This window comes from Humulus lupulus, chromosome 7 (genome assembly GCF_963169125.1).
Source record: "Humulus lupulus chromosome 7, drHumLupu1.1, whole genome shotgun sequence".
NCBI lineage: Eukaryota > Viridiplantae > Streptophyta > Magnoliopsida > Rosales > Cannabaceae > Humulus > Humulus lupulus.
The window spans coordinates 34,206,470-34,219,538 of record NC_084799.1 but is presented as its reverse complement, the minus strand read 5'-3'; the positions used below and the strand labels follow the sequence as shown (position 1 = coordinate 34,219,538).

The 13,069-nt window shown below is 34.0% G+C and overlaps 1 pseudogene; it reads right to left on the bottom strand.

Annotated features, from left to right (window-relative positions):
* Nucleotides 1–779: 779 nt before the first annotated feature.
* LOC133791133 (tropinone reductase homolog At2g30670-like) lies at nt 780–9,241 on the bottom strand (annotated as a pseudogene).
* Between the last annotated feature and the right edge of the window lie 3,828 nt (nt 9,242–13,069).

The following is a 13,069-nucleotide window of genomic DNA, read 5'->3' as shown; positions in this document are numbered from 1 at the left end:
TGAGGAAGTAAAAGGAAAGACAAATGGTGAGGGTCATTCAAAGGGAGTTAATAGTCAAGGATGTTATAATTAGGGGTGGAAATTTGGGTTACAACACGATGACACGACGCGACACGATTAAGGTAAACACGAACACGACACATTTAATAATCTTGTCGTGTTCGTGTTTGAGTTTTTGACACGTTTAATAATCGTGTCGTGTTCGTGTTTACCTTAATCATGTCGTGTCATAATCATGTTGACCCATTTAATAATCGTGTCATGTCATTATCGTGTCAGACACGATAACACGAATACTTTACATAGGTTTTATGATTTTTTTCGTATAGTTATGATTAATCGTGTCATAATCGTGTTATCGTGTTCGTGTCGTGTTGACCCGTTTAATAATCGTGTCGTGTTCGTGTTTACCTTAATCGTATCGTGTCATAATCGTGTCGACACGAATCTGACACGTTTACACGAATTGCCAGCTTTAGTTATAATACTAGATCTACACAGGCAGGTGGTGAAAATGTGTAGAGATCCAGGACATCTCAAGTAAATTGATGGACTTCTGAAGCAATTTTTTTAAACCAGACTTTCTATTTGAATGCTGATGGCTAATGGTTGTATATTGAACTAAACTTTGTTGTTGTATATAAACTATATCCACATTTTCGATGCTGGCATTTTGAAACAAATTTTGATGCTGTAGTATTTTCAATATGTGATGGTATGAATTTATGTTTTGAACTTTGTTGGTGTTATTTGGGATGTTGGTAAGATCAAACAGAAAGTATTGCATTTGGCTTAAACCATTTTCAAATTTCATTCAACTAGAACATAATTACAATATAGTAGATTCAATGTACAAAAATATACATTCAAAACAAAAAATTCAACCAAATACATAACACACGAGATCCTAAAACCCACATCCAACAATGACATTTTTCCCCACTGTAGCTTCTACAACAGAGGTGCTTCTAGTCTCCTCTTCAAAGACCTGGATCCTTCCATCTTCAATCATACTAGGTCTGCCAATTACCCCATAACCACTTGTAATTGATGAATACCCATTCCAGCCACCATGGCTACAAGTGAACTTGCTCTTTGCTACCCAAAACCATAGACACAACAACCACCTAATCATTGTTGCCCAACAGTGTGTGTCGAATAAAAGTCATCATCCAAAGTCTTTATTTTACTAATCAACTCTGATATGACCTCCTCCGATCAATAGCATATATCTGGGTCCACCCATTGAAAAAAATCACACCTATCCTTATTTTGTATTCACCACATCAAGTAAACCCATTCAACAAAATCCAAGCCAGGAATTCAGAAAACAAATAAACAAACAAAGGAAAGAGGAAAACACGAAGAAAAAAAACTTATGTTGCCTTCTTTCAAGTGAAAATTGAGTGCCCCAATTCTCTTATCTACGTAGCAAATGACAATGGCGGGTATAAGGTTTTATTTTGTTTTTTATGGTTTTTTTATTTCATGTAGCAAACAAGTAGTTTTTAAAAGTTAGTGACATGGCATGATTTAGGATGATTTGGCATTTCAAACATGATGTGGACCACCAAAAAGTGACTGGGTAAATTTTAAATGAGCAAGACCAATAAAAAATGGAAATCTGGCAGTATATTTAGCAATTAATATCAAGTACCTACAAATGCAAAAAAAGTGTGATAAAAAAGAATTTTTGCTATAAAAAAAAACTAAGGTATTATTATATTATAAATAAGTAGTTTTTTATTACATATGAAAATTATATAAAATATAATTTTTTATTAGTCAAATATTAAAAATGAGTAAAACATTTACTGATATGCTATAATTAAAAGTGGTAGATCATTATTTATGGGAATTTGTCCTCTCTATACATGTCGATGTATTTATTTTATTCACTCGATACATAAAAAATTATATAGAGAGGGCTAAATAAAAAAATATAATTTTTAATAAATTAATGACTTTTTAATTTTAAGATATGGTTCTATTAGCACTCTTTTTATTTCCTCTTCTCATCTATTATCTAAATACATCCTCCATTAAATATTTAAAATTTCTTTCACACATTTAAATTTCATCAAGTATAACATTATTCATTTAAAAAAAAAAAAGAGTATAAAATATCCATTAACAAAAAAAATATGTTTTCTACTTACTATACTTTATTAGCTTATTTCTCTAATAAATAATAATAATACATATGGAGAATTATTTTCTCTTCTTTATTAATACAATACATTACCACCATGAACCGAAAAAAAAAAGAAGAAAATAAAATATATTGATATTGAGATGGAGTGTGCAATCAATGTACATTTTTTTAGGCTTGTTTGTGCATCATGCTGCTTGGTTAAGGAACAAGCCATTCACTGTAAAGGCTCCATCAACACATATACTCTGACCACTTATATAAGAAGCTGCTGGCAGACATAGGAATGCCACCAATGACGAAACTTCACTTGGCTCCGCAATACGTCCAATCGGTGTTAGAAGAAGGGCAGGCCTCATAAATTTTTCATCATTCAGATACTGAAATAAAAAAGCAATATTATTATATAGTGTTAGAGATGTCACTAAGACTCTTAGTTAATTATGTTAGGCTAATCACTTGTGACTTGCTAATCTGTTATTTTTGTAGTTAGTTAGTTAGCTGATCTGTTATTCAGTTGTAACAACTTTGTTGGTTATGTGTCTTAGATTGTATATAAACACTCTTCTCTATCAATAAAGGTGTGATAAGCATTTTCTCTAAATCTGTTAAAACACTAACTCTCACATGGTATCAGAACCATTATGATCCTCTCGTTTTTCCTTTTTCCTTCTCTGTTCTTGCTATTCTTCGGTGATGACTTCCAACAGTGTCTCTCCGTCCGCTCCGACCGTTGCCACCGATGACACTTCCTTCACCACCGCTGCATTCTCACCAGTCGTCTTCTCGCACAAGATCTCGGTCAAGCCTGATGATAACAACTTTCTTCTATGGCGTCTGCAAGTGTGGTCTGCCATTAAAGGCCACGATCTTGATGATTACATCGATCCAGCTGTGATTCCACCCAAGAAGTTCCTAACCAACTCTGATGCCAAACTGGAGCCATCAATCCTCTCTACAAACAGTGGGTGAAACAAGATCAACTTCTATATTCTTGGCTGCTCTCCTCTATGTCCGAAGGTGTGCTTACACGAGTTGTTGGAAGCTTAACTTTAGCTCAGATTTGGAACACGTTAGCGGTATATTTCGCCACTCAAACTTCCGCTAAAATTGATCAATTTCGTAATCAATTGCAGAATACAAAGAAAGGGATTATTTCCATCAATGAATATCTACGACTAATCAAAACGGTGGTCGATCTATTGGGTTCCGTCGGTCAAGTTGTCTCTGTCAAAGAACACATCGTAGCAATTTTCAAGGGCCTTCCTCCAGAATACGACACTTTCGTAATCTCCGTCAATTCAAGAAATCAACCCTACACAGTTGCATAAATTGAATCACTCCTTCTCTCTCAAGAACATCGCATGGACAGCCACCCTCGAGCAATAGAATCTGTTAATCTCACCACTCAAAGGGGATTTCAAGGCAGATGTTCCTTTCCTTCAATTCATGAATCAAGGCCTTCCATTTCAACTTTTTCAAACTCCTCGTCTCTAAGTAGAGGTACTGGTCGTGGTTCCTAGAATCCCTCCTCCATCTTTTTCTGGTTCTTCACAGCTCATCAGTCGTGGTTATTCAAGTTCTACACCAGGAATACCCACTACTCGCCAAACATGTCAGTTGTGCTCTAAGGCAGGTGACATTACAACTCGATGCTAACAGCGCTTCAACATGGCATTCCCTGGAGTTAGAGCAGCCAACATTGAGAAGCAGTCAGCTAACATAACTACTGCTAACACAGTCATTGATCAATCATGGTATCCGAACTTAGGAGCAACTAGCCACTGCACCATGATAGACACTACTCTTACACAAAAACAACACTATCATGGACTAGAACAAGTTCATATGGGCGATGGCATGGGCCTACAGATACAAAACACTGGTAAGGTTATCTTTAATACCTCTTACACTTCTAAGAATTTGGTTCTGGATCGTGTCTTACATGTCCCTCACATTAGCAAAAGCTTAATAAGTGTGTCCCAATTTTCCTTTGACAATAATGCCTATTTTTAATTCTACCCTAACCATTGTGTTGTCAAAGATCAGGTTTCCAAGAAAATTTTGATGCAAGGATCACTTAAACATAGCCTTTATGTCATCAATCCCTCAACCATGAAACTCCATCAACATTCTGAGTCTACCAAGTCCATTTCATCTAAGTCAAGTTCATCCAAGTTGTATTCAGCTAATTCTACTCAAATGAGCACTAGCTCTGAGTCTGGTTGTACTCTTTTTTTCGCTTTGGCACAGCAGGTTGGGACATCCCACTGCTAAAGTTGTACAAAATGTAATGACACAGTGTAATATTTTTCCTAGGAATAAAACAATTCATGATTTCTGTAATGCTTGTTGTTTATGCAAAATGCATCAACTTCCTTTTCAAAGATCTGAAACTCAATACACAAAGCCTCTTCAGTTGATTCACACTGACTTGTGAGGACCTTCCTCCAATGTCTCTTCTAATTGCTATTGTTATTATATTCATTTCATAGATGCTTTTTCTAGATACACATGGTTGTTCTTGTTGCACTCCAAGTCTGAAGCCACCCAAACTTTTATTACTTTCAAAACACAAGTCGAAAATGAATTTGATTGCAAAATTAAATCTATCCAATCTGTTTGGGGAGGTGAATACCGACCCCTTGATTCATATTGCACCCAAAATGGCATCATTCATAGGCTGTCATGTCCCACCACACACCAACAAAATGGTGTTGCTGAGAGTAAACACAGACACATCATGGAAACAACCATTACTTTCTTAGCTCATACTTCAATGCCATTAGATTTTTGGGATGAGGCTGTTCAAGCCTCAGTTTTTCTCATAAACAGATTACCCTCATCTGTTCTTGGTAACATTACTCCATATCAAAAGTTATTCTCAAAGCCACCAGATTACTCACAATTGAGAGTATTCGGGTGTGCTTGTTTTCCAAACTTAAGGCCTTATAACAAGCACAAACTTCAACTTCGTTCTACCCAATGTACCTTTTTAAGCTATAGTCTAAAACATAAAGGGTACAAATGTTTGTCTTCTAGTGGCAGGATTTATGTCTCACGTGATGTACATTTTAATGAGCATCATTTCCCACATGCTACCTCAAGTCCACAACCCAATACTAGTAATGTTTCCACCCCTTCCCATAGTCATGCTTCATCTGTCATACCAAAGGCTACCTCTTTTGTGTCACCTGCCAATAGTACAGATCCTCATATGTCTCCATCACTCTCTCACTCTTCATAGGAACCACACTATACCACCACGCCTAACACATCAACTTCCACCTCATAGTTAAGGAGGTTGTTCTAAACCAAAAATGGAAGATAGTTATGGAAAAGGAGTTGCAAGCTCTAAAGAAAAATAATACATGGTCTCTTGTACCACTTCCATCAGGTAGAAAAGTTGTTGGTTCTAAATGGGTGTTCAAAGTCAAAACAGACAAACAAGGAAATATTACTCGGCACAAAGCACACCTAGTAGCTAAGGGGTTCCTACAAGGGTTTGGTTTTGATTTTACAGAAACTTTCAGCCCAGTTATAAAGCCAACAACAATTAGAGCAGTCCTTACTATTGCTGTATCTAGAGATTGGTCAATGAGACAACTAGATGTTAATAATGCTTTTCTAAATGGAGATCTACAAGAAGAAGTCTTCATGAAGCAACCTCCTGGTTTTGAAGAATTGAAAGGGTCTCAGCTGGTTCGTAAGTGTTGGGCCCAAAATGTTCAGCCCGAAAATCCTTTCCTCATTTATCGAACATTCAAAACGATTTGTTTTGGTATGCAGAAGCTCTGAAGGCAGAAGCTACGGGTCAGAGGCGGTCCGCGCCTCTGACCCCTGAACTAGACATTCAAAAACAGTATTTTTGGAGGGAAATTCGGTTATTTCTTCCCACCATTCCAGGGTTTGCTTGAACTAACCAACTGCTTTACATATTTTGTCCTATAAATATAAGATTCATAGAAGGGCAAAGGGATCGAACTTTGAACTGACTTAAGCATCGGAGTGTCTTTCTTGCAGGTGATCCCGACGAGTCAAAAGGCAAAATTCATCACTGGAATAGTGACAGGGCATCATCATCGTTGGGTTTTACCTCCAAATATAGAAAGATAAATTGTTGCTTCAACAGTAAGCTCAACAAGGCTATATACGGGTTAAAACAGGCACCACGGGCCTGGTTCAACAAACTCAGACAGACACTTCTCTCTTTGGGATTCTTCTGCATTCGGTCAGATCACTCTTTGTTCATCCAACATTCAGAGTTTACCATTTTTCTTCTTGTTTATGTTGATGACATACTCTTGACTGGGAGCTCAACAACTGTTGTTTTGGAACTTATTTAGAAGTTAAATGCAGCTTTTGCCTTAAAGGACTTGGGAGAGGTTGATTATTTTTTTGGGTATACAGATTCAGCATACTGCAAATGGTCTACACTTGGGTCAAAGAAAATATATTATTGACTTACTAGCTCACACAAATATGCAACATGCAAATCCCCTACCCACACCTATGGCTGGAGGTGAAAAGATGACAACTATTGGCAGTGAGCCCTTGCCTGAACCATACATGTACAGGAGCATAGTCAGAGCTCTTCAATATGTGACCATCACCAGACTAGAGATCTCATATGCAGTTAATAAAGTGTCCCAGTTTATGCAAAACCCCTTGGAATCACATTGGAAAATAGTCAAGAAGATCCTTCGTTATCTCAAAGGAACTTTGGACTATGGCCTTAATCTCACTAAACCTTCTCACCTGAACATCACTGGTTTTTTAGATGTTGATTGGGCATCTGACTGAGATGATAGAAGGTCTATTTTTGGTTTTTGCATCTATCTTGGTGATAATTTGATTTCTTGGGCATCTAGAAAATAAAGGACTGTTTCGAGGTCTAGTACTGAAGCAGAATACAGAAGCTTGGCAAATGCAGCTGCAGAAGTCTTTGGATTCAATCGTTGCTCACCGAACTCAGAGTAACTTCCACTGCCTTACCAACAATTTGGTGTGATAATCAAAGCACTATACTAATGTCACCTAATCTAGTTCTACATGCTCGGACAAAGCATATAGAACTTGACCTCTATTTTGTACGCGAACGCATACTTAGCAAGCAACTTGTGGTTAAGCACGTTCCAGCACAAGATCAAGTGGTAGACACTTTTACGAAGGCCTTATCTCGCAACAGATTCCTACTATTGCGTGACAAACTTAGAGTGTTCTCTTCAAACACACTAAGTTTGAGGGGGGTGTTAGAGATGTCACTTAGACTCTTAGTTAATTTTGTTAGGCTAATCACTTGTGACTTGCTAATCTGTTATATTTGTGATTAGTTAGTTAGCTGATCTGCTATTCAGTTGTAACAACTTTGTTGGTTATGTGTCTAAGATTGTATATAAGCACTCTTCTCTAAATCTGTTCAAACACTAACTCTCACATATAGGAACTATCAAACTATATATTTATAAAGTATTCAACTACAGTATTCCATTTAGATGAACTAGGGTGAGGAATGTTACAGGTTCAGCTAGAGGAGTTCTAGTAGCCCAAGGCACAACACTATTACACCTTATGTTATCCTTTGCCCATTCACATGCCAAACTTTTGGCCAATTGATTCATAGCAGCTGCAACATTCAAAACCATTGAGCTAAGTAATGAGGTTGAAATATGGTATATACACACAAACACATAAATAGCAAGGAAAGTTATAATAATTTATACCTTTGGTGGCAGCATAAATGGATCCAGTGTCTAGTGATATGACTCCTGCGACAGACGAGATAAAGACTATGCTGGCTGCCCCTGAAGCTTTCAGAAGAGGATGAGCAAGTTGACACATATGGTAAGCAGATTCAAGATTTGTTTTCATCAGAAATGAGAAATCTCCAGCTGTGTACTCCGCCAGTCGGTTTGTTTATGTTGGTTCCCACGTTGTTTATCTAAGACCAGATATATACAAGTACTTATAATTAGTAACTGAGTTAGGCATGTTATTTCTGTTATATCAGTCTTGGATCAAACAAGACAGAAGCTTGTTTGGTCAACAGTGAAGCAGAGACATGACTCAGCAATTTGTACTTTTGTTGTGTACTTGCTCTGTTTTAGATTAAATTTCAAGGGCGCTAAGAAAGCTGAGTTGTTTTGACTTACTCTGCAATATAAGCTTTTGAGAGAGAATGTAACTCCCTGGTCACGTAGTGGTTTGGACTATGGTATAAAAGGTCATGTCTTCGAGTTAGGATTCTCACATTGAATTCAAAGCTATTTTTCTCTTTGTTTCTATGTTTGATCTTATAAGCTTATGAACTGCCTCTTCTTCTAACCAAACACGGTACACGTGCTATAAAGTAAAGATACACGTATTTTCTAAAATTCAAACCTGTTATTGGTGTAATAAGGATTGAAAAACATGATAATAAGATTCAACAAGGAAGGAAGAGGACTTACTAGTATCTTAAGTTTTCCATTGAAGCAAGAAGAAACTTTGTTTGCTAGCTCGTTGCGATCTGTTTCAGAGGCTACATCGCAAACAGAACCAGAAACTCGAAATCCCTTCTTCTCCCACTCATGCAAGCACTCATTAAGTTGGACTTCATTTCTGGAGCATGTATACACAGTTGCCCCAAGTCCTGCCAATTCTTCCACGATAGCATACCTAAATAGTCACAGAAAAATAACAAAGTTTACAAACATCCCACAAACCAAAAATGTATTTTTGACGAGTTAAGCCTAAGGTTATCAAATTGAAACGTAAATAAAGTAACAAGAAGAAGAAAAAGACTGTACCCTATTCCTTTGGTTCCACCAGTAACAAGAGCAGTCATTCCATTGAGAGACCATCTTTGTTCTCTGCTGTATTGAGTATTTGGATGAGCAGCCATTCTTTCCAACTAGTATTTTCCTATTAAAATCCTAATTCCTGTGCTTCGAGTAGGTTATAATGACTAAATTCCTTTTGGTGGGTTAGTATATAAGTGATAGACAATGACAAGAGATCAAGTAAAAGAGCTTGGGAGGATGAATACGGAATCTTAGGTACCCATAGTTCTATGTTTGTCTTCAGAGAAAACGATTGGAAATGGTTCAGATATTCCAAGAAATTGGATAATTTTCATTTTTTAATAGGAAATGGTTCAGATATTCCAAAATTCTCACTCTCAAACTCATCCACGGAAACTACACAAGGCCAATGAAAACAGTACAGCTTGAAAATTCTGGTAACGCGTGGATTTTTGTCTGTTTGATAATACTTGATAAACATTACTTATTTTCGTTGCAATAAGTCAAACAAAATGGCCCACTTCCAAGTTTCATATTTCGCACTTTTAACAATTTTGAGAGTGAGTGAATGATATATGACATCATGGCTTTCATGAGAGTTGGAAAATAATTATTATTTAATAAATAGCACATGAGATCTTCAACTTTTCTCTATATTTAGTTGTTAGGATAGTGAGTATTTTAAATTATATAAAAAAATTTAATATTTTTCTCCCCGAACTATTAATGATCGTGTCACCTAATGATTAACGATGTTAAAAATTATCCAAAACTATATAGGTTACTGAAATAAAAGACTTCTATTAGATTTTGTTGGCTAACATATTGATGATGTGATATTTTTATGTTGATGTGGCAGTGTTAGATAATATATTATATTGTTTCAGTGGAAATGACAAAACTAAAATACAACTCTATGTAAAAAATACAATATACAAGGTAATATTTAAACAAGTGTTACAACTCTATTGCTCAAAATACAAATAAATAGAAAGAATTAGAAAAGGAAGATCACAAACTCAAAACAATAATAAATAAGAACAACAAGATCAAAAGAATGAAAATAACAATAAAAAGAACACAAACTCTCACACAACCAAAGTGTAAAGTAGTGGGGATCACCAACTTGAACAAAGTTCAAGACCTTTGTCCAAAAGTTTATTTCCCCCTATTCTCTAAGCACTAAGAGATCTCTCAAGGAAATAGCTCTCTGGAATTATCAAGCCTCTATGGTGTATTTTCCAGCCAAGTGCTTTGTGGATGGAGAATGGTGTGTCGTACAAGTGAGCATTAGACTCCTATTTATAGAGTTTTGAGACACCCTTTGAATTTCAAATTCCACCAACCTCCATGGCTGTTACCAATGATTAATTGGATGTTTATGAAATTAAAATAGAGATTTGAGAGTTACTTGGCTGTTGGAAACGTTTAAAATTGGATAAAATCGAAGTTTGGAAAATACTGTCAGTCACTCTGGCCACGGCCCACAACATTTTTCTGCCTCTTGGGCCGCAGCTTGAAAAACACTCGCCGCGGCCCAAGACATTTTGTCAGCTACTAATTTTTCAAATTTTCTAAAACATTCAAAATTCATTCCCACTTGATTTTGTAGCTTTCATACACATTATGGGAGTTAAAATCACATCTCTAACAACCATATCTCTTATGGCTTTGAGAAATTCAAATCAAAATGTGTAATCTCAAATCTACACATTATTGGGTAATATTTGGGAGTTACAAATTTGCAACTGTTTTTTTAACTCTAAAATATGTCACATTTGGGCACATACATATGTCCAATTTTGTAACTCTTAATAATATGTTATAAGATGTGACAAATCACATTATGTCACATTATTTAATCTAACATTAAATTATTTAAAATAATATAACATTCCTCCACTTAGATTAAATAATCACTTTTTGTAACACTTATTTAATCAATCAAAACATTATATTAAAATATAATATGCAATGTCATGTGTAGAATAATTAGTAATTTTGCATTTCGAACTTTGACTTGTACCAAATTGTGCCATTTTTATTAAAACTAATTTAATTTTTTTCTTAAAAATAATAGAATAAATGACATTTTTCCCCCTGAACTATGACCATTGTATGATCGTGCCCCCTGAATAATTCGTGATGTTAAAAATCCCCCCTAAACTATGCACGTTACTAAAATATGAGACTTCTGTTAGATTTCGTCCTATGTGGCTAACAGATTGATGACGTAGTGTATTGTCTGTTGATGTGGCAGTGTCATGTGTAGAATAATTATCAATTTTGCCCCCCGAACTTTGACCATTACCAAATTATACCCATTTTATAAAAAATATATATATGTTTTTTCTTAAAAATAATAATTAATTCCTTAATAAATAAAAAATTTAATTATCAACAAATAACTATTTTTTACTTTTTCTTAAACAATATTAATTAAAACTATTTTAGAATAAACATTTAAAATAAATACTAAAACAAAGAAAAAACTTTTAATTAAAGAGGTGGACAAAAGACTTAAATAAATAATTACAAATTTTAATTTAAGAGGAGGACAAATGGGAAAAATCTTTATTTTAGGATTTATTTTTTAATTTTTATATCAACATATATATTGTAAAAGAAAAGAAAAAGTAAAAAAAATTATTTGCTATTAATTAGATTTTTATTTTTTGAGTATTTGAATTTTATTTAATTAATTTGAAACTTTTAGTATTGATTATTTTCTTAATCTTTTAAAATGATTTTTTTTTTAATTATTAACTTTTTAAAAAAAAATTAGTCTTAATAAAAATGGCATAATTTGGTAGTGGTCAAAGTTCGGGAGGGGGGGGGGGGGGGAATGTCTAATTATTCTACACATTGCACTGCCACATCAAGAGACAAAATGATACATCATCAATCTGTTAGCCACCTAGGACGAAATCTAACAGAATTCTCATATTTCAGTATAATGCATAGTTCGGGGATAATTTTTAACATCGCAAATCATTCGAGGAGCACGATCATACAATGGTCATATTTCGGGGGGCAAAAATGCTATTTATTCAAAATAATAATAAAATCCCTAAAAATAAAAAAAAGTCATTTTAAAATAAACAACTCTAAAATTTTCAAATATCCAATAATTAAAAATCTAATTAATAACAAATAATTTTTTTTTACTTTTTATTTTCTTTTACAATATAAAATAAATATATCTTAAAATAAAAATTGAAAATAAATACTAAAACAAAGTTTTTTTTTTCTCTTCATCCTCCTCCTTTCAAATTAAAAGTTTTTTTTATTTGTTTAAGCCCTTCGTTCTCCTCTTTTATTAATTTTTTTCTTTGTTTGAATATTTATTTTAAATTTTCATTCCAAAATAGATTTGTTTTATACTGTAAAAGAAAAGAAAATAAAAATGTAAAAAATAGTTATTTGTTATTAATTAGATTTTTAATTTTTCAAGGATTTAATTAATATTTTTTAAAAAAAGTTATTAAAAATGACACAATTTGGTAGTGGTCAAAGTTTGGAGGCAAAATTGATAATTATTCGACACATGGCACTGTCATATCAACAGATAAAATGTCACATCATCATTCTGTTAGCTACCTATAATAAAATCTAACAAAAATCTTATATTTCAGTAACGTGCATAGTTCAGAAGGAATTTTCAATATTGCGATTTATTCAAGGGACACAATCATATAGTGATTATAGTTCGAGGGACAAAAATATTATTTATTATTATATAAATATGTTTTAATGTAATTAATTTTTTTAGAATAAAGATAAAATAGGAAATATATTTTTAATAATTGATAAAATAGGAAATTTGAAAAATAAATTGACACTTAAAACAGTTTCTCCTTTTTTTTTTTTTCCAAAAGTACTTGTTAGAGCTTCCAATCACAAAAACTACTCTCTAAAGTTGACTCAAATTTCAAAGCTATGCCAAGCGAAAAACAAATCACATGTCCCCTATTTCCTCTCATCCCTGCCTCTGGCAATTAAATTTTGCCACCTAAATTTAAAATGCCAAGTATACATTTGGAAGACCAGATGTTATTAACTATGTTTGTCTTCGTTGCATTTAGAGTATATATTTTTTTTGACTTTGTATTTTGTCTCATTACTTGTTTGGATT